This window comes from Arachis ipaensis, chromosome B3, assembly GCF_059453495.1.
Source record: "Arachis ipaensis isolate K30076 ecotype BB chromosome B3, ASM5945349v1, whole genome shotgun sequence".
Taxonomy (NCBI): Eukaryota; Viridiplantae; Streptophyta; class Magnoliopsida; order Fabales; family Fabaceae; genus Arachis; species Arachis ipaensis.
The window spans coordinates 65,403,741-65,422,497 of record NC_142438.1 but is presented as its reverse complement, the minus strand read 5'-3'; the positions used below and the strand labels follow the sequence as shown (position 1 = coordinate 65,422,497).

General features: G+C 39.5%; 1 non-coding gene across 1 annotated transcript; it reads right to left on the bottom strand.

Moving 5' to 3' along the window:
* Positions 1 to 1,408: 1,408 nt before the first annotated feature.
* LOC148570945 (small nucleolar RNA R71) lies at positions 1,409 to 1,516 on the bottom strand. The gene has a single exon (XR_015908881.1). It is a non-coding gene; the product is annotated as a small nucleolar RNA R71 (small nucleolar RNA).
* Between the last annotated feature and the right edge of the window lie 17,241 nt (positions 1,517 to 18,757).

The following is an 18,757-nucleotide window of genomic DNA, read 5'->3' as shown; positions in this document are numbered from 1 at the left end:
GAGAATTGAAGATTCAAAACATGCAGCAGAGGAATTAAACAGAAAAAGCTGGGCGTTCAAAATGCCCAGTGAAGAAGGAAAATTGGCGTTTAAACACCAGCCAGGGTACCTGGCTGGGCGTTTAACGCCCAAAAAGGTAGCATTTTGGGCGTTAAATGCCAGAATGGATGCCATTCTGGGCGTTTAACGCCAGGAAGACACTAGAGGGAAGATTTTGCTTTTAATTCAAATCTTTTCCAAATTTTCATAATTTTTCAAAATCAAATCTTTTTCAAATCATATCTTTTCAATCATATCTTTTCAAAATTAATTTTTTTTTCAATTTTTTTTATTTATTACTATTTTCTAAAATCCTTGCTACAATTAGTGATTTAATTCAAAATTTTCAAATTCTAGAATCATATCTTCTAATTTCTTGTTAGTCAAGTAATTAACTTTAATTTTAAAACTTTCTCTTTTTAATTTGATTTTCAATCATATCTTCTCAATCATATCTTTTCAATCACATCTTTTTCAAAATTAATTTTCAATCATATCTTTTTGATTTCTAATTTCAAAATCTTTTCAAAAATCACTTAATTTCTTTCCCAATCTTAGTTTTTGAAAATCATCAATCAAATTTTCAAAATTTCTTTTAATTATTTCAAAATCTTTTACTTTAATTTCGAAAATTCTTCTCCTCTTTTCACATCCTTCTATTTAAGGACTAACACTCCTCCACTATCAACAATTCGAACTATATCCCTCTTGATAAGTTTGAATTCTTCTCTTTCTACCTTCTCTTTCTATTCTTTTCCTCTGACACTTCAAGGAATCTCTATACTGTAACATAGAGGATTCCATACTTTCTTGTTCTCTTCTCTTTCATATGAGCAGAAGCAAAGACAAAGGCATCCTTGTTAAAGCTGATCCTGAACATGAAAGGACCTTGAAGAGAAAGCTAAGAGAAGCTAAAGCACAACTCTCTCTAGAGGGCCTAACAGAGCTCTTCAAGGAGGAAGAAGCCATGGCAGCCGAAAACAACAATGCCAACAATGCAAGGAAGGTGCTTGGTGACTTTACTGCACCTACTCTCGACTTCTATGGGAGAAGCATCTCAATCCCTGCCATTGGAGCAAACAACTTTGAGCTTAAGCCTCAATTAGTTTCTCTAATGCAACAGAATTGTAAGTTTCATGGACTTCCATTGGAAGATCCTCATCAGTTCTTAGCTGAATTCTTCCAAATCTGTGACACTGTCAAGACCAATGGGGTTGACCCTGAATTCTACTGACTTATGCTCTTCCCTTTTGCTGTAAGAGACAGAGCTAGGACATGGTTGGATTCACAACCCAAAGAAAGCTTGAACTCTTGGGAAAAGCTAGTCAATGCCTTCTTGGCAAAGTTCTTTCCACCTCAAAAATTGAGCAAGCTTAGAGTGGAAGTCCAAACCTTCAGACAGAAGGAAGGAGAATCCCTCTATGAAGCTTGGGAAAGATACAAGCAATTGATCAGAAGGTGTCCTTCTGACATGCTTTCTGAATGGAGCATCATAGGTATCTTCTATGATGGTCTATCTGAACTGTCCAAGATGTCATTGGACAGCTCTGCTGGAGGATCTCTTCATCTGAAGAAGACGTCTGCAGAAGCTCAGGAACTCATTGAGATGGTTGCAAATAACCAATTCATGTACATTTCTGAAAGGAACCCTGTGAATAATGGGACAAATCAGAAGAAAGGAGTTCTTGAGATTGATACTCTAAATGTCATACTGGCTCAGAATAAAATATTGACTCAGCAAGTCAATATGATTTCTCAAAGTCTGTCTGGAATGCAAGCTGCACCAGGCAGTACTAAGGAAGCTTCCCTCCTAGTACTCTCCCAAGCAATACAGAAGAGAATCGAAAGAGAGAGTGCAAGGCCATTGATGCACGGAAATTTGTCTCTCAACAATTTTCCTTCGGCAAGTATACCGAATTGTCGTCAAGTAAAAACTCACAATAGAGTGAGGTCGAATCCCACAGGGATTGATTAGTCAAGAAACTTTAATTAGAGGATTCTAGTTGAGCGAAGCAGAATTTTGGTTTGAGAGTTGCAGGAAATTAAATAGCAGGAAAGTAAATAGCAGAAAATGTAAATGTTGTAAGTAAAGAGCTTAAAATAAATGACGGAAAGTAAATTGTAGAATCTTAAATGGGAATGGGGAAGATGCTCATAAAAGTAAATTGTAGAAATTAAAAAGAATGGGTAAGATCAGAATGGGGAATTCATTGGGTTTAGGAGATGTTGCATTCTCCGGATCAAGTTCATTTTTATCTCTTCCTTAATCAATGCGTTCATTGATCTCCTTGGCAATCTTAAGTGATCGAATTACAATTCCTTGTAATTCAATCTCTCAAATCTTGATCAATAGCCAATTCTTTGGTCAATTGCTCATGAGAAGAGATGAAGTATGGTCACTGATTATACCACATGCATTCCCAAATCAAGTGTTGGTAGAATTATAGTCACCATATCCTTCCAACCCCAATTTGGTCCAACATGAGAAAGCATTTCTAGCATGATCTCTTCATTCCTCTTCCAAGGTTCAGAAGAGACCCAAGTATGAGTAGCTTCTTTTCCAAGATAACTACCCAATTGGATGAAGATTGAAAGCTTTCTAGTAAAATCAAGAGAAAAGATAGAAGAAAAATAATAAAAACTAATATTCATCCATCAAATTACAACAGAGCTCCCTAACCCAATGAAGGGGGTTTAGTTGTTCATAGCTCTGGAAAAGGAAAACAAAGATGGAAGATACATTCTGAAAAATAAACTAGAAGTGCAGAGAAAGTAAAATACAAAGAGTAGTTCTCAAATTTCCAACTCCCCAAAAAGCTCCTTCTCTAATTCAAAACTACCCCTATATATACTACTCTTCTGATCTTCTAGTTGGTTCTTCAAGCCTTGGATATGGGCCTTTGGATCTTGAGTTTGAAGCAGTTATCCTCTTCAGTGGGCTTAGCTTTACTTGCAGAGAGAAAGTGTGAAGTAGGAAGGGTATTTAGCTCAGGACGTTAGTGGCGTTAACATTAAGTGAGAGTGTGGATTCGAGAACATTAGTGACAATCACCTTTTTCACTAACGTTCCTAACCCAGGGATGATCCACGTTAACTTCAACGTTAGTGGCACCAACGTGACCACTAACGTTGCCTCTTGGTCCTTCACACACGTTATTGGGACTCACCTTTTCCAATAACATTGAGAGTCTTCCCTTCCCCTACGTTAGAGTCCACGTTAACTTAGTTAACGTGGCTCTTAACGTAGGCTTGCCAATCCTTCGAGAATGTTAGTGACACTTACCTTTGTCACTAACGTTCCAAGATGCCCCTACTTCCCATGTTAGAATCCACGTTAACTAAGTTAACGTGGCTTCTAACGTGGTGATGATAGCCATCTCCAACGTTAGTGACAAAGGTGAGTGTCACTAACGTTGGCTCATCATCCTTTCCTCCACGTTAGCTTCCACGTTAACTAAGTTAACGTGGGAGTTAATGTGGCTCATAGTGGCTCATTGTGGCTCATTCCAACGTTAGTGACAAAGGTGAGTGTCACTAACATTGGTGATTATTTGCTTTCTCCACGTTAGCTTCCACGTTAACTAAGTTAACGTGGGAGTTAATGTGTCTCAAAGTGGCTCATTCCAACGTTAGTGACAAAGGTGAGTGTCACTAACGTTGGCCATTCTTTTGCTTCCCAACATTAGAGTCCACGTTAACTAAGTTAACGTGGCCCTTAACGTGGCCAATATGAGCTTGGTCCAACGTTAGTGACAAAGGTGAGTGTCACTAACGTTGGCTCCACATTCTTCTTCCACGTTAGAATTCACGTTAACTTAGTTAACGTGACTCTTAACGTGGGCTATGATGGCTTCGAGGACGTTATTGGCGATTACTTTTCTCATTAACGTTGCAAGCTAGCTTCCATTCCACGTTAGTGGTCACGTTAGTTAGACTAATGTGGCTGCTAACGTGGTTCTTTCTTGCTTCCTTTGTCCTAAAATTAAACAATAAAGTGCATCAAAGTTCTAATCCTCATCATGATACATGCATCATCTAATTTGTCATTTAATTCATGCAAAATTCTCATGAAATCATGTAAAGTGCACCATGCTTTCTTGAATCAAGATGTAAGTGAATTTTTACCCAAAACTTGCTTATTTCCTAAGAAAATGCATGAAACTACCCTAAAATAGTAAAGAAAAGGTTAGTGAAATTGGCTAAAATGCCCTGGCATCAGCCATAAACACGTCTCACATGGCCGAACCTGGAGAGGAGGAAGAGAGAGTGATCTCTACTGAGAAAAACCTCAATGGACGTCCACTGGCCTCCATAGAATTCCCTGATGAGAAACCATGAGAATCTGAGGCTCACACAGAGACCATAGAGATTCCATTGAATTTACTCCTGCCATTCATGAGCTCTAATGAGTATTCTTCCTCTGAAGAGGATGAAGATGTTACTGAAGAGCAAGTTGCTAAGTACCTTGGAGCAATCATGAAGCTAAACGCCAAGTTATTTGGTAATGAGACTTGGGAGAATGAACCTCCATTGCTCACTAAAGAACTGGATGACTTGACTAGGCAGAAATTACCTCTGAAGAGACAAGATCATGGAAAGTTCTCAATACCTTGTACCATAGGCACCATGACCTTTGAGAAGGCTCTATGTGACCTAGGGTCAAGCATAAACCTCATGCCTCTCTCTGTAATGGAGAAGCTAGGGATCATTGAGGTACAAGCTGCAAGAATCTCACTGAAGATGGTAGACAATTCAAAGAAATAGGCTTATGGACTTGTAGAGGATGTCTTGGTAAAGGTTGAAGGCCACTACATCCCTGCTGATTTCATTATCCTAGAGACTGGGAAGTGTATGGATGAATCCATCATCCTTGGCAGACCCTTCCTAGCCACAGCAAAAGCTGTAATTGATGTTGACAGAGGAGAATTGATCATTCAAGTGAATGAAGACTCCCTTGTGTTTAAAGCTCAAGGATATCCCTCTATAACCATGGAGAGAAAGCATGAAGAGCTTCTCTCAATACAGAGACAAACAGAGCCCCCACAGTCAAACTCTAAGTTTGGTGTTGGGAGGCCACAACCAAACTTTAAGTTTGGTGTTGAACCCCCACATTCAAACTCTAAAGTTTGGTGTTGGGAGGTTCCAGCATTGCTCTAAACATCTGTGAGGCTCTATGAGAGCCCACTGTCAAGCTATTGACATTAAAGAAGCGCTTGTTGGGAGGCAACCCAATCTTTAATTATTTATGTTAAATTTCTATTTTCTTTTGTTATTTTATGTTTTCTGTAGGTTGATGATCATGTGAAGTCACAAAAACAATTGAAAAAGCAAAAACAAACTGAAAAACAGAATAAAAAATAGAACACCCTGGAGGAGAAACTTACTGGCATTTAAACGCCAGTAAGGGTAGCAGAATGGGCGTTAAACGCCCAGTCTGGCACCATTATGGGCGTTTAACGCCAGAAATGGGCACCAGACTGGCGTTTAACACCAAGAATGGGCAAGAAGCTGGAGTTAAACGCCAGAAATGGGCAGCAGCCTGGCGTTTAACGCCAGGATTGGCAGAAAGGGGCATTTTTGCACGCCACTTGGTGCAGGGATGAGATATCCTTGACACTTCAGGATCTGTGGACCCCACAGGATCCCCACCTACCCCACCTCTCTCTCTCTTCTTCACCCATTCACCAATCACCTCAATACTTCTTCCCCCAAAACCCCCAACCTATCAAATCCCACCATTCTCTTCACCACTCACATCCATCCTTCATAAAACCCCACCTACCTCACTATTCAAATTCAAACCACTTTCCCACCCAAACCCACCCATAATGGCCGAACCATACCCCCCTCTCCACTCCTATATAAACCCATCTTCACTCCTTCATTTTCACACTGCATACACACTACTTCTCCCCCTTGGCCGAAACACTAAGCCCCCTCCATCTCCTCTATTTCTTCTTCTTCTACTCTCTTCTTTCTTCTTTTGCTCAAGGACGAGCAAACCTTCTAAGTTTGGTGTGGTAAAAGCATTGCTTTTTGTTTTTTTCATAACCATTTATGGCACTTAAGGCCGGAGAAACTTCTAGAAAGAGAAAAGGGAAGGCAAAAGCTTCCACCTCCGAGTCACGGGAGATGGAGAGATTCATCTCAAGGGTGCACCAAGACCACTTCTATGAAGTTGTGGCCAAGAAGAAGGTGATCTCCGAGGTCCCTTTCAAACTCAAAAAGGATGAATATCCGGAGATCCGACATGAGATTCGAAGAAGAGGTTGGGAAGTTCTCACCAACCCCATTCAACAAGTCAGAATCTTAATGGTTCAAGAGTTCTATGCCAATGCATGGATCACCAAAAACCATGATCAAAGTGTGAACCTGGACCCAAAGAATTGGCTTACAATGGTTCGGGGGAAATGCTTAGATTTTAGTCCGGAGAATGTAAGGTTGGCATTCAACTTGCCCATGATGCAAGGAGATGCACACCCCTACACTAGAAAGGTCAACTTTGATCAAAGGTTGGACCAAGTCCTCATAGACATCTGTGAAGAGGGCGCTCAATGGAAGAGAGATTCAAGAGGGAAGCCGGTTCAACTAAGAAGGCATGACCTCAAGCCCGTGGCTAGGGGATGGTTGGAGTTCATCCAACGCTCAATTATTCCCACTAGCAACCGGTCTGAAGTTACTATAGACCGGGCTATCATGATCCATAGCATCATGATTAGGAGGAAGTAGAAGTTCATGAAGTTATATCCTAAGAACTCTACAAGGTGGCGGACAAGTCCTCTACTTTGGCAAGGTTAGCCTTCCCTCATCTCATTTGTCACTGATGACAAGTCATCTTAGCCTAGTTTCACTAGCCTTTTTCTTTTGTTTTCAATTGAATTATGCACTTTCTTAAGCTACAAGTAAGCTAATTTGGGTAGATTTTCATGCTTCCTTTGATTGAATCAACCATGTATGAATTCATGCTATTTCATGAGGTTTTATGCTATAATTGTCACATATTATGATAAAATGAATATCTCATGATTTTAAGCATAGCTTTGATGTGTTTGGTTGATTAATGATAGGTGAAGAAAGCTTGGAGAAAGGTTGAAGCAAGAAGGAATGGCTAGGAGTAAAGAGAGGACAATGGACTAAGTGAAAATGAACCAGGAAGCAAAAAGTTGGACCAAAAGTTAGCCTCAAACTTTTGCACAAACTTTTGGGTGAAAAGTTAGCCCCAACGTTAGCCTCTAACTTTTGGGCTAACGTTGGCACATGAAAGTTACTCCCTGGGCACCAAAAGTTTGCGCCAACGTTAGCCCCTAACTTTGTGGCTAACGTTGGCATGAGAAAAACACTCCCTGGGCACCAAAAGTTTGCGCCAACATTAGCCCCTAACTTTATGGCTAACGTTGGCATGAGAAAAACACCCCCTGGCCACCAAAAGTTTGCGCCAACGTTAGCCTCTAACTTTTGGGCTAACGTTGGCACATGAAAAACACAAAGGGGGAGCAAAAGTTTGCGCCAACGTTAGCCTCTAACTTTTGGGCTAACGTTGGCGCCATAAGTGCACTAAGGAAGGCCAACGTTGGAGCAAAAGTTAGACCCCTAACTTTTGCACCAACGTGGGTATCAGCAAAACATGGGGGCTGATATTAAAAGTTGGACCAAAAGTTTGCCTCAAACTTTTGGTCAAACTTTTACTCAAACTTTTGCAAAACTCCAACCCGGTTCACTTGGTTCACTGTGGTTCCTCTCCAAACTCCAAGAGCAATCAACCAAGGCCTCTCTCAACCCAATTCCAGCAAGAGCAAAGGCCCAACTCAAGGCTTGAAGATCATTTGAAGAAAGTGTATAAATAGGATAGAATTCAAGTTCTGAAGAGAGCTTTCCTTTGGAGTTTTCATAATAGTTTTCGGAGAGCTTTGGATATTGAGTGATCTTTAATTTCTTAGTTTCGGGGAAGGAGAATTCCACTCTCTTCTTCTTAGTTTTATTGCTTTCAATTTCAATTGCAATTGTATTGGATCTTGGGTTGGAGAATTGAAGGAATTCTGTTTCAATCTCATCCGAAGATCTCTCTGTTTCTTCTACTGCTTATTGAATTTAATTTCTGTTAATTGTTCTTCATCTACTTTCTTTGCAATTCACAATTCCTTTGCAATTGTTCTTGTTGGATCTAGGAAGGCATTGAGATCTAGACTTGGTTATCTAGTCTCTTGGGTCCTGAGATCCGGATTCCCCATTTCCCATTCCCTGTTTACTGTTTTCATGCTTATTTACAATTCTGTTTTTAGATCCGGTTCAATCCAAGTGTTCTTTTACTTCTCTGTTGGTTGCAATTTACATTTCCTTGTTTAATTTCTGCAAATCCAACTCCCCATTCCCTTTACAATTCAAGCCATTTACATTTCTTGCACTTTAAGATTTTGCAATTTACATTTCTTGCATTCTAAGTTTCTGCCATTTAATTTCTTGTTCTTTAAGATTCAGCACTTTAATTCCTGTTCTCTTTAATTCATGCCAACTACCCATTCCCTTTACTTTCTATGCAATTTAATTTCTGCAAATCACAAATCTCTCAACCAAATCTTGATTCGCTTGACTAAATCAACCACTAAACTAAAATTGCTCAATCCTTCAATCCCTGTGGGATCGACCTCACTCCCGTGAGTTATTATTACTTGATGCGACCCGGTGCACTTGCCAGTTAGATTTGGGTGTTTTGGAGAAATTCGTTTCTTCCACAGAAATATCCCATCAAGTTTTTGGCGCCGTTGCCGGGGATTGATTAGATTGACAATGATTAAGTGAGGTGGTGATCTAGATCTAGCATTTTTTCTTTTTATTTTCTGTTCTTTTAATTTTCAATTAACCCACTAACTGTTTGAATTTTTGCTTAAGCTAACTAAAACTTCATTCTAGCAATAGATTGAAGTGTCACTGGTTTGTGTGTTTCTTATGTTCTGCTTGTATGTCAGGTACAAGAAGAAATACACCCATCTTTCATGAACAAGACGAAAGAACTCTTAGAAGGTTAAGAAGAGCTGAAAGAGGGAAAAATATTGTTGGAGAAGAGGAATCAGAAGAAGAATTCCAAGATATGGAGGAACATTCAACCAATCCACCAGGTGGAGCAGACAACAACAATAACAATCCACCCCAGAGGAGAGTTTTGGCCTCCTATACCTTTGCAAATGCTAGACATTATGGAAGCAGCATTCTCACCCCTAATGTCAATGCAAATAAGTTTGGGGGAGGACCATTGGAGGATCTAAATCAACATCTATCTACCTTCTTAAGGATTTGTGACACTGTCAAGTCCAATGGCGTGAACCCTGAGACCTACAAGCTTCTGCTGTTCCCGTTCTCATTAAGGGACAAGGCCGCACAATGGCTTGAAACTTTTCCTCAAGGAAGCATCACTAGCTGGGATGATTTGGTGACTAAATTTCTAGCCAAATTTTACCTACCTCAAAGGGTTAACAGGCTGAAAACTGAGGTACAAACATTCACACAATTGGATGCTGAAAATCTGTATGAAGCATGAGAGAGATACAAGGCTCTGCTGAGGAAATGTCCACCAGAAATGTTCACTGAGTGGGACAAGCTACAAAACTTCTATGAAGGACTCACCCTAAAGGCTCAAGAATCACTTGACCACTCAGCTGGAGGCTCCTTGCAACTCATGAAAACTGCAGAGGAAGCTCAAAATCTCATTGATATGGTGGCTAACAACCAATATTTCTTTGCTCATCAAAGAAACCGCCAACCATCACAAAGAAGAGGAGTGATGGAGCTAGAAGGAGTGGACTCAATCTTGGCTCAAAACAAGATGATGCAGCAGCAAATTCAACAACAATTTGAGCAAATGGCCAAGAGGATTGATAGTCTCCAAGTTGCAGCAGTTAACACTAGCCAACCATCAACCACATGGGGACAGAGTGAAGAAACTCAAGAAGAACAACAACAAGAGCAAGTACAGTATATGCACAACCAAGGACCAAATGAAGTGTATGGTGATACATACAATCCATCCTGGAAGAACCACCCAAACCTCAGATGGGGAGATAATCATACCCAAAACCAACAACCATGGCAGAGGAACTCAAACCAAAACAACCCAAGAAGCCACCAAAACCACAACCAGCAGCAGACTAACCAAAACCCCTACAGAAAACCTCAAAACAACTACCCCAACCCCAACCAGTACCAATCCAATAACCAACCCACCAACCAAAATGCCTATCATCCACCACCCACATCTCATAACCCACCTCAAGTATCACCTGAAGCCCAGAGAATCACTAACTTGGAGGCCGTGATAGACAAAATGTTGAAACACCAGGAAATGGTAACCAAGAATCAGGAAGCATCCCTGAAGAGCCTAGAGAGACAGATGGGGCAAATCTCCAAGCAGATTTCTCTTGAGAGACCTTCAAGCTCATTACCGAGTGACATAATCCCAAATCCTAAGGAAGAATGCAAGGCAATACAATTAAGGAGTGGGAGAACATTGATGAGCAACAATGACACTACTAAGAAGCAAGTAGAGAGCAGCAAAAGACTAATAGAAGAGGAACAACCAACACACACAGAGGAAGCCAATGATGATGATGCAATGGCAAGCAAGGAAGCCTCAAAGCAAATTCAAGCAAAGGAGGAACAACCAAAAATTCCAAAAAAAGGGAATGAAGCAGTTGAAGAGCCAACCAAGAATCAAAAGCAACAAGTAGAGAAAACCTTTATACCTCCACTGCCATATCCCCAGAGGTTCAACAAAGAAACCAAGGACCAGCATTTTCACAAGTTCCTTGAAACTTTGAAAAAGCTGGAAATCAATATTCCTTTTGCTGAAGCACTTGAGCAAATGCCTCTGTATGCCAAGTTTTTGAAGGAGCTTATTAACAAGAAAAGAAGTTGGGATGAGAAAGAAACCATACCGCTCACTGAGGAATGCAGGGCTTTGATTCAAAAAGGGTTTCCCCCTAAGCTTGAAGATCCAGGGAGCTTTTTGCTACCTTGCACCATTGGGGAATTAACCATCACTAAAGCAATGTGCGATCTAGGAGCAAGTATCAACTTAATACCATCCTCCTTGGTAAAAAAGCTGCATATAGAGGAAGTTAAACCAGTACAAATATCTCTAGAGCTAGTAGATAAGTCAACAGTATACCCCAGGGGTATGATTGAAAACCTGCTGGTCAAGGTGGACAACTTCATATACCCTGCAGATTTTGTGGTTCTAGATTCAGAAGGGGATGATGGTGATTCTATTATTCTGGAAAGGCCATTCTTGGCCACTTCTAGAGCTATCATAGACATAGAGGAAGGAGAATTAACTCTTAGAATGCATGATAAGAGTGTCACTCTGAAGGTATTACCAGAGGCACAATTTAGCAAGGAGAAGAAAGACTATATGAAAATTGACAAGGGAGAATCACAGTTGAAGGAAGAAAATGACAAAGAGAGTCACAGCAACATCCCAAGGCTAAGGATTGTGCAGACTGATGAAGAGGCCCAAGAGGATATTGGAGTATTAGCCACTGAGAAGAGAGGTCCCCAAGGGAGGCCTACGGCCAGAAAAGAAAGATCAACAAAAGGAAAGATGAAACGGAGAAACAAAACAAAAAGGGGTTGGAAGAACAGGAAGATCCCAACAGAGGGGCTTTCCAAAGGTGACAAAGTGCAACTGATATATCAACAGCTGGGGGCAAACCAACAAACTGAGGACTACTACACTGTCAGCAACATACTCTCATTAGAGCATGCTGAAATTGAACACCAGGGAACAAAGAAGAGGATCACAGTCAGGGGAGACAAATTGAGGCTCTACAAGCACCAACCACCATAAAAGAAAGCTTCAATGTCAAGCTAATGACAATAAAAGAGCGCTTGTTGGGAGGCAACCCAACCTGAGGTAGTTTCCTTTTCATAGCCTTTTCAATAAAAATGTTGAATAATTGATATGTATTGCAAGGAGCTAAGTTTGGTGTTGCACACCAAAAAACAACTTAAAGGAGAATGGAGGATTCTAAGTTTGGTGTTCCACCAAAACCTCATTCAAAAGCACATTCTAATCTCCTGCACATTGTTAGCTCCAAGCAATCGAACAGATTATTCAACCACTTAACTGCTTTTTAGTCTTAACTTCATAACCTTTAGCAAGGATACAAGATTTTGCCTAGAGTTAACCTGCTGTATCCAGAGAAGTGGCAAGAGCTTAAGTTTGGTGTCCCCACACCAAATTAAATCCACAAGCCACACTCAACTCATGCATACTAACTGGTCATCTAAGGGCTTGAGAAGCAAGCAACTGTTGAGAATTATGCAGGGAATTCACCACCAGTTGAAGACACTATGCATCATAACTCAAAAGGGCACAACAGAAGGAAGGACAAAGGAACTGCAAACTAATAGGTTGTATTTACACTTAACTCTTGCTGTTGAAAAATGCTTTGACTTGTGTTTTGTTAAAGTGTTCATCTAATACAAGTAGAATCAATCTTAGAATAAGTAAGCTAGTCTATGTGTGTGCTTGTGTGTTTACTTTCACTTAGCAAAAAGCATGTTTTGTCCCCTGCATCTTTAAGTTCAATAAAAAAATGTTTGAATGCGAAGTAGAATGGTCTCTGTTAGATAGAAGTAGAATAAAAGTAAGTGGTGGTATGTGTGTGATTGTATAATAGCTCACTTTTAGTGAATAAAGAGCCAGTATATCTCCTTCTAAGTATAGAGTGGCCTACTGTCTATGAATCTCAATCGAATAAAAATCCTTGGTTAGAAAGAAAAACAAAAAGAAAGAAAAAAAAAGTGGCAGAACAAAAGAAAAACAAAAAGAAACAAAGCTAGACACCAATAGCTTGAACCTTAGAATATATGCCTGTGGTGTCTTTGTATTAGGATCTGCTTGGATTGTTAAGCTCTTTGGAGTGCATCAACACTCGGTGACTTGGGTTAACTATCCCGGGATCATCAGCTGAAAGTCCACTATCAAGAGCAACCTAACTACAAGGCACTTAGTAGCCCAAAGAGGTGCTGGGCATCAATGTTCTAAGAAGGAATGTGAGCCAAGTGTCTATAGTGAATAATGTGTCAAGTATAAAGAAAAGGAAATGAACTTGCTACACATGACACTCAAATAAAGCTTATAAACAAAGTAATAGCCAAGGATAAAGGAATAATGAGAGGTCATAGCAGTATGTTACTTGAAACTTGAAGGAGACTTTCTAGGCCTAGGAGTCAATAAAAAGTGAGTATTTACATATCCACACAAAATCCCATGAACTATCAATAATACTCTGCTAGCATGAACATCCTCTTCCATTTCATCCTTTCTTCTCAATAAATCTTTTCTTGCTTGGGGACAAGCAAGCTTTAAGTTTGGTGTTGTGATGACAAGTCATCTTAGCCTAGTTTCACTAGCCTTTTTCTTTTGTTTTCAATTGAATTATGCACTTTCTTAAGCTACAAGTAAGCTAATTTGGGTAGATTTTCATGCTTCCTTTGATTGAATCAACCATGTATGAATTCATGCTATTTCATGAGGTTTTATGCTATAATTGTCACATATTATGATAAAATGAATATCTCATGATTTTAAGCATAGCTTTGATGTGTTTGGTTGATTAATGATAGGTGAAGAAAGCTTGGAGAAAGGTTGAAGCAAGAAGGAATGGCTAGGAGTAAAGAGAGGACAATGGACTAAGTGAAAATGAACCAGGAAGCAAAAAGTTGGACCAAAAGTTAGCCTCAAACTTTTGCACAAACTTTTGGGTGAAAAGTTAGCCCCAACGTTAGCCTCTAACTTTTGGGCTAACGTTGGCACATGAAAGTTACTCCCTGGGCACCAAAAGTTTGCGCCAACGTTAGCCCCTAACTTTGTGGCTAACGTTGGCATGAGAAAAACACTCCCTGGGTACCAAAAGTTTGCGCCAACGTTAGCCCCTAACTTTATGGCTAACGTTGGCATGAGAAAAACACCCCCTGGCCACCAAAAGTTTGCGCCAACGTTAGTCTCTAACTTTTGGGCTAACGTTGGCACATGAAAAACACAAAGGGGGAGCAAAAGTTTGCGCCAACGTTAGCCTCTAACTTTTGGGCTAACGTTGGCGCCATAAGTGCACTAAGGAAGGCCAACATTGGAACAAAAGTTAGACCCCTAACTTTTGCACCAACGTGGGTATCAGCAAAACATGGGGGCTGATATGAAAAGTTGGACCAAAAGTTTGCCTCAAACTTTTGGTCAAACTTTTACTCAAACTTTTGCAAAACTCCAACCCGGTTCACTTGGTTCACTTTGGTTCCTCTCCAAACTCCAAGAGCAATCAACCAAGGCCTCTCTCAACCCAATTCCACCAAGAGCAAAGGCCCAACTCAAGGCTTGAAGATTATTTGAAGAAAGTGTATAAATAGGATAGAATTCAAGTTCTGAAGAGAGCTTTCCTTTGGAGTTTTCATAATAGTTTTCGGAGAGCTTTGGATATTGAGTGATCTTTAATTTCTTAGTTTCGGGGAAGGAGAATTCCACTCTCTTCTTCTTAGTTTTATTGCTTTCAATTTCAATTGCAATTGTATTGGATCTTGGGTTGGAGAATTGAAGGAATTCTGTTTCAATCTCATCCGAAGATCTCTCTGTTTCTTCTACTGCTTATTGAATTTAATTTCTGTTAATTGTTCTTCATCTACTTTCTTTGCAATTCACAATTCCTTTGCAATTGTTCTTGTTGGATCTAGGAAGGCATTGAGATCTAGACTTGGTTATCTAGTCTCTTGGGTCCTGAGATCCGGATTCCCCATTTCCCATTCCCTGTTTACTGTTTTCATGCTTATTTACAATTCTGTTTTTAGATCCGGTTCAATCCAAGTGTTCTTTTACTTCTCTGTTGGTTGCAATTTACATTTCCTTGTTTAATTTCTGCAAATCCAACTCCCCATTCCCTTTACAATTCAAGCCATTTACATTTCTTGCACTTTAAGATTTTGCAATTTACATTTCTTGCATTCTAAGTTTCTGCCATTTAATTTCTTGTTCTTTAAGATTCAGCACTTTAATTCCTGTTCTCTTTAATTTCATGCCAACTACCCATTCCCTTTACTTTCTATGCAATTTAATTTCTGCAAATCACAAATCTCTCAACCAAATCTTGATTCGCTTGACTAAATCAACCACTAAACTAAAATTGCTCAATCCTTCAATCCCTGTGGGATCGACCTCACTCCCGTGAGTTATTATTACTTGATGCGACCCGATGCACTTGCCGGTTAGATTTGGGTGTTTTGGAGAAATTCGTTTCTTCCACAGAAATATCCCATCAGTCACCTCTGCAATTCAGCTGGAATTGACATAGAGGAAGACATCCTCATTGATGAGGATAAGCCCATCACTAAGAAAAGGATGGAGCAAACAAGAGATCCCACTCATGGACATGAGGAAATTCCTCACCATGAAATCCCTGAGATGCCTCAAGGGATGCATTTTCCTCCACAAAACTATTGGGAGCAAATCAACACCTCCCTAGGAGAATTAAGTTCCAACATGGGACAACTAAGGGTGGAGCACCAAGAGCATTCCATCTTCCTCCATGAAATTAGAAAAGACCAAAGAGTCATGAGAGAGGAGCAACAAAGGCAAGAAAGAGACATTGAGGAGCTCAAGCACTCCATTAGATCTTCAAGAGGAAGAACAAGCCGCCATCACTAAGGTGGACCCGTTCTTTAAATTCCTTGTTCTTTATTTTCTGTTTTTCATATTTTTATGCTTTATGTTTATTTATGTTTGTGACTTTGTTACATGATCACTAGTGTCTAAGTGTCTATGCCTTAAAGCAACGAAAATGAATCCATCACCTTTCTTAAATGAAAAATGTTTTTAATTGAAAAAGAAAAAGAAGTGCATGAATTTCAAATTTTAAAACAGTTTAGTTATTTTGATGTGGTGGATATACTATTGTTTTTCTGAATGAATGCTTGAACAGTGCATAATTTTTTTGAATTTGTTGATTCATGAATGTTAAAATTGTTGGCTCTTGAAAGAATGATGGAAAAGGAGAAATATTATTTGATAATCTGAAAAATCATAAAATTGATTATTGAAGAAAGAAAAAGCAGTGAAAAGCTTGCAAAATATATATATATATGCGAAAAATGCGAAAAAAGAAAAAAAAAAGAGAAAGAAAGAGCAAGCAGAAAAAGTCAATAGCCCTTTAAACCAAAAGGCAAGGGTAAAATAAAAAGGATCCAAAGCTTTGAGCATCAGTGGATAGGAGGGCCCACAGGAATAAAATCATGGCCTAAGCGGCTAAACCAAGCTGTCCCTAACCATGTGCTTGTGGCGTGAAGGTGTCAAGTTAAAACTTGAGACTGAGCAGTTAAAGTCGTGGTCCAAAAGCAAAAAGAGTGTGCTTAAGAGCTCTGGACACCTCTAATTGGGGACTCTAGCAAAGCTGAGTCACAATCTGAAAAGGTTCACCCAGTTATATGTCTGTGGCATTTATGTATCCGGTGGTAATACTGGAAAACAAAATGCTTTGGGTCACAGCCAAGACTCATAAAGTAGCTGTGTTCAAGAATCAACATACTTAACTAGGAGAATCAATAACACTATCTGGATTCTGAGTTCCTATAGAAGTCAATCATTCTGAACTTCGAAGGATAAAGTGAGATGCCAAAATTGTTCAAAAGCAAAGAGCTAAAACCCCCCTCGTCTAATTAATACTGATCTTCATAGATGTTTTGGAATTCATTGTATATTCTCTTCTTTTTATTCTATTTGATTTTCAGTTGCTTGGGGACAAGCAACAATTTAAGTTTGGTGTTGTGATGAGCGGATAATTTATACGCTTTTTGGCATTGTTTTTAGTATGTTTTTAGTATATTTTAGTTAGTTTTTATTATTTTTTTTATTAGTTTTTAAATAAAAATAACATTTCTGGACTTTACTATGAGTTTGTGTGTTTTTCTGTGATTTTAGGTATTTTCTAGCTGAAATTGAGGGACCTGAGCAAAAATCTAATTCAGAGGCTGAAAAAGGACTGCAGATGCTGTTGGATTCTGACCTCCCTGCACTCGAAGTGGATTTTCTAGAGTTACAGAAGCCCAATTGATGCGCTCTCAATTGTGTTGGAAGGTAGACATCCTGGGATTTCCAGCAATATATAATAGTCTATACTTTACCCAAAATTTGATGGCCCAAACCGGCGTTTCAAGTCAGCTTAAGAATTCTGGCGTCAAAACGCCAGAACTGGCACGAAAGCTGGAGTTAAATGATGCCAAGGCATCTTAGGCTAGTTTCACTAGCATTTTTCTGTTAGTTTTAGTTGTTTTATGCATTTTCTTGAGCTTAAAGTAACCAAAAATGGTTAAAAGAATAACAAAGCAATGAACCATCCAAACAATATGATTTTGATGCAATTTCCATGAGTTTTAGTTATATTACTTGAATGCTATGAATGGAAGATTTCTCATGAAATTTTGCAAGACTTTGATGCATTTGTTTGGATGATTTCAGGGAAGAAGAGGCTAAGCAAGGAAGCAACAAAATCAATAAAGGAAGCTTGAATATCACATGTGGAGTTTAAGTTCCAGTTTAAGCCTAAACTGGAGCTTAAACGCCAGAATCATGAAGGCTAAGAAATGCTGGAATTGAAGTTTAACCTCCAGTTTAACCTTAAACTGGAGGTTAAACGCCAGAATGAAAAGTCTCACCAAAGAAGCATTCCACGTTTAACCTCCAGTTTGACCTCAAACTGGAGGTTAAACGCCAGAATGATAATGCCACTCAGGAAGGAGTTCCACGTTTAACCTCCAGTTTAACCTTAAACTGGAGGTTAAACGCCAGAATGGGAAAAGCACCAGGGAGCCATTTCCACGTTTAAGCTCCAGTTTGACCTCAAACTGGAGCTTAAACGTGTTCGACCAAGTTTTCTCCTCCAGGGTTGCTCTCTCCATTTCCACATTTAAGCTCCAGTTTGACCTCAAACTGGAGCTTAAACGTGTTCGACCTCCAGGATGCCTCCTTCCATTTCCACGTTTAACCTCCAGTTTAACCTTAAACTGGAGGTTAAACGTGTTCGACCTCCAGGGCTGCCCTTCCTATATCCACGTTTAAGCTTCAGTTTAACCTTAAACTGAAGCTTAAACGTGTTCGACTACATGACTCTCCAGGGCTGCCTTCTTCCATTTCCACGTTTAAGCTTCAGTTTAACCTTAAACTAAAGCTTAAACGTGCTTCTACAAAAGGCCTCACTGGAAGTATCTGGCGTTTAAGCTGCAGTTTAAGCTTAAACTGCAACTTAAACGCCACTCTTGGAAAAGGTTTCTGGACCAAAAATATTGTGGTTTAAGTTAGTATTTGAGCACAAACATTAACTTAAACTTATTCTGGTATGAAACCCAATTGAATATCATGGTTTATGGGATTGGGCCTGAAGGATTGATGAGTTTGAAATCTCAATTTATTGAGTCATGTGTCATTATTTGATTATCACTAAGTTGGCTCAATGAATGTTAAAGAATTTGGATCAACAACCTCATCAAGATTATGGATCATAAACCCAAGGCAAAAGGAAAGCAGGGAGAGGCCTCAAAGCCCAAGAAACACAACAGAAGCTCAATATAGAAAGTGTATAAATAGGATAGAATTTAAGTTAGAGAGAACTTTACCTTCACTTTTAGTTAGTTTTCATATCTTTGTAATTGAATTCAGAGCTATGACTCACTAAACCCCCTTTCATTG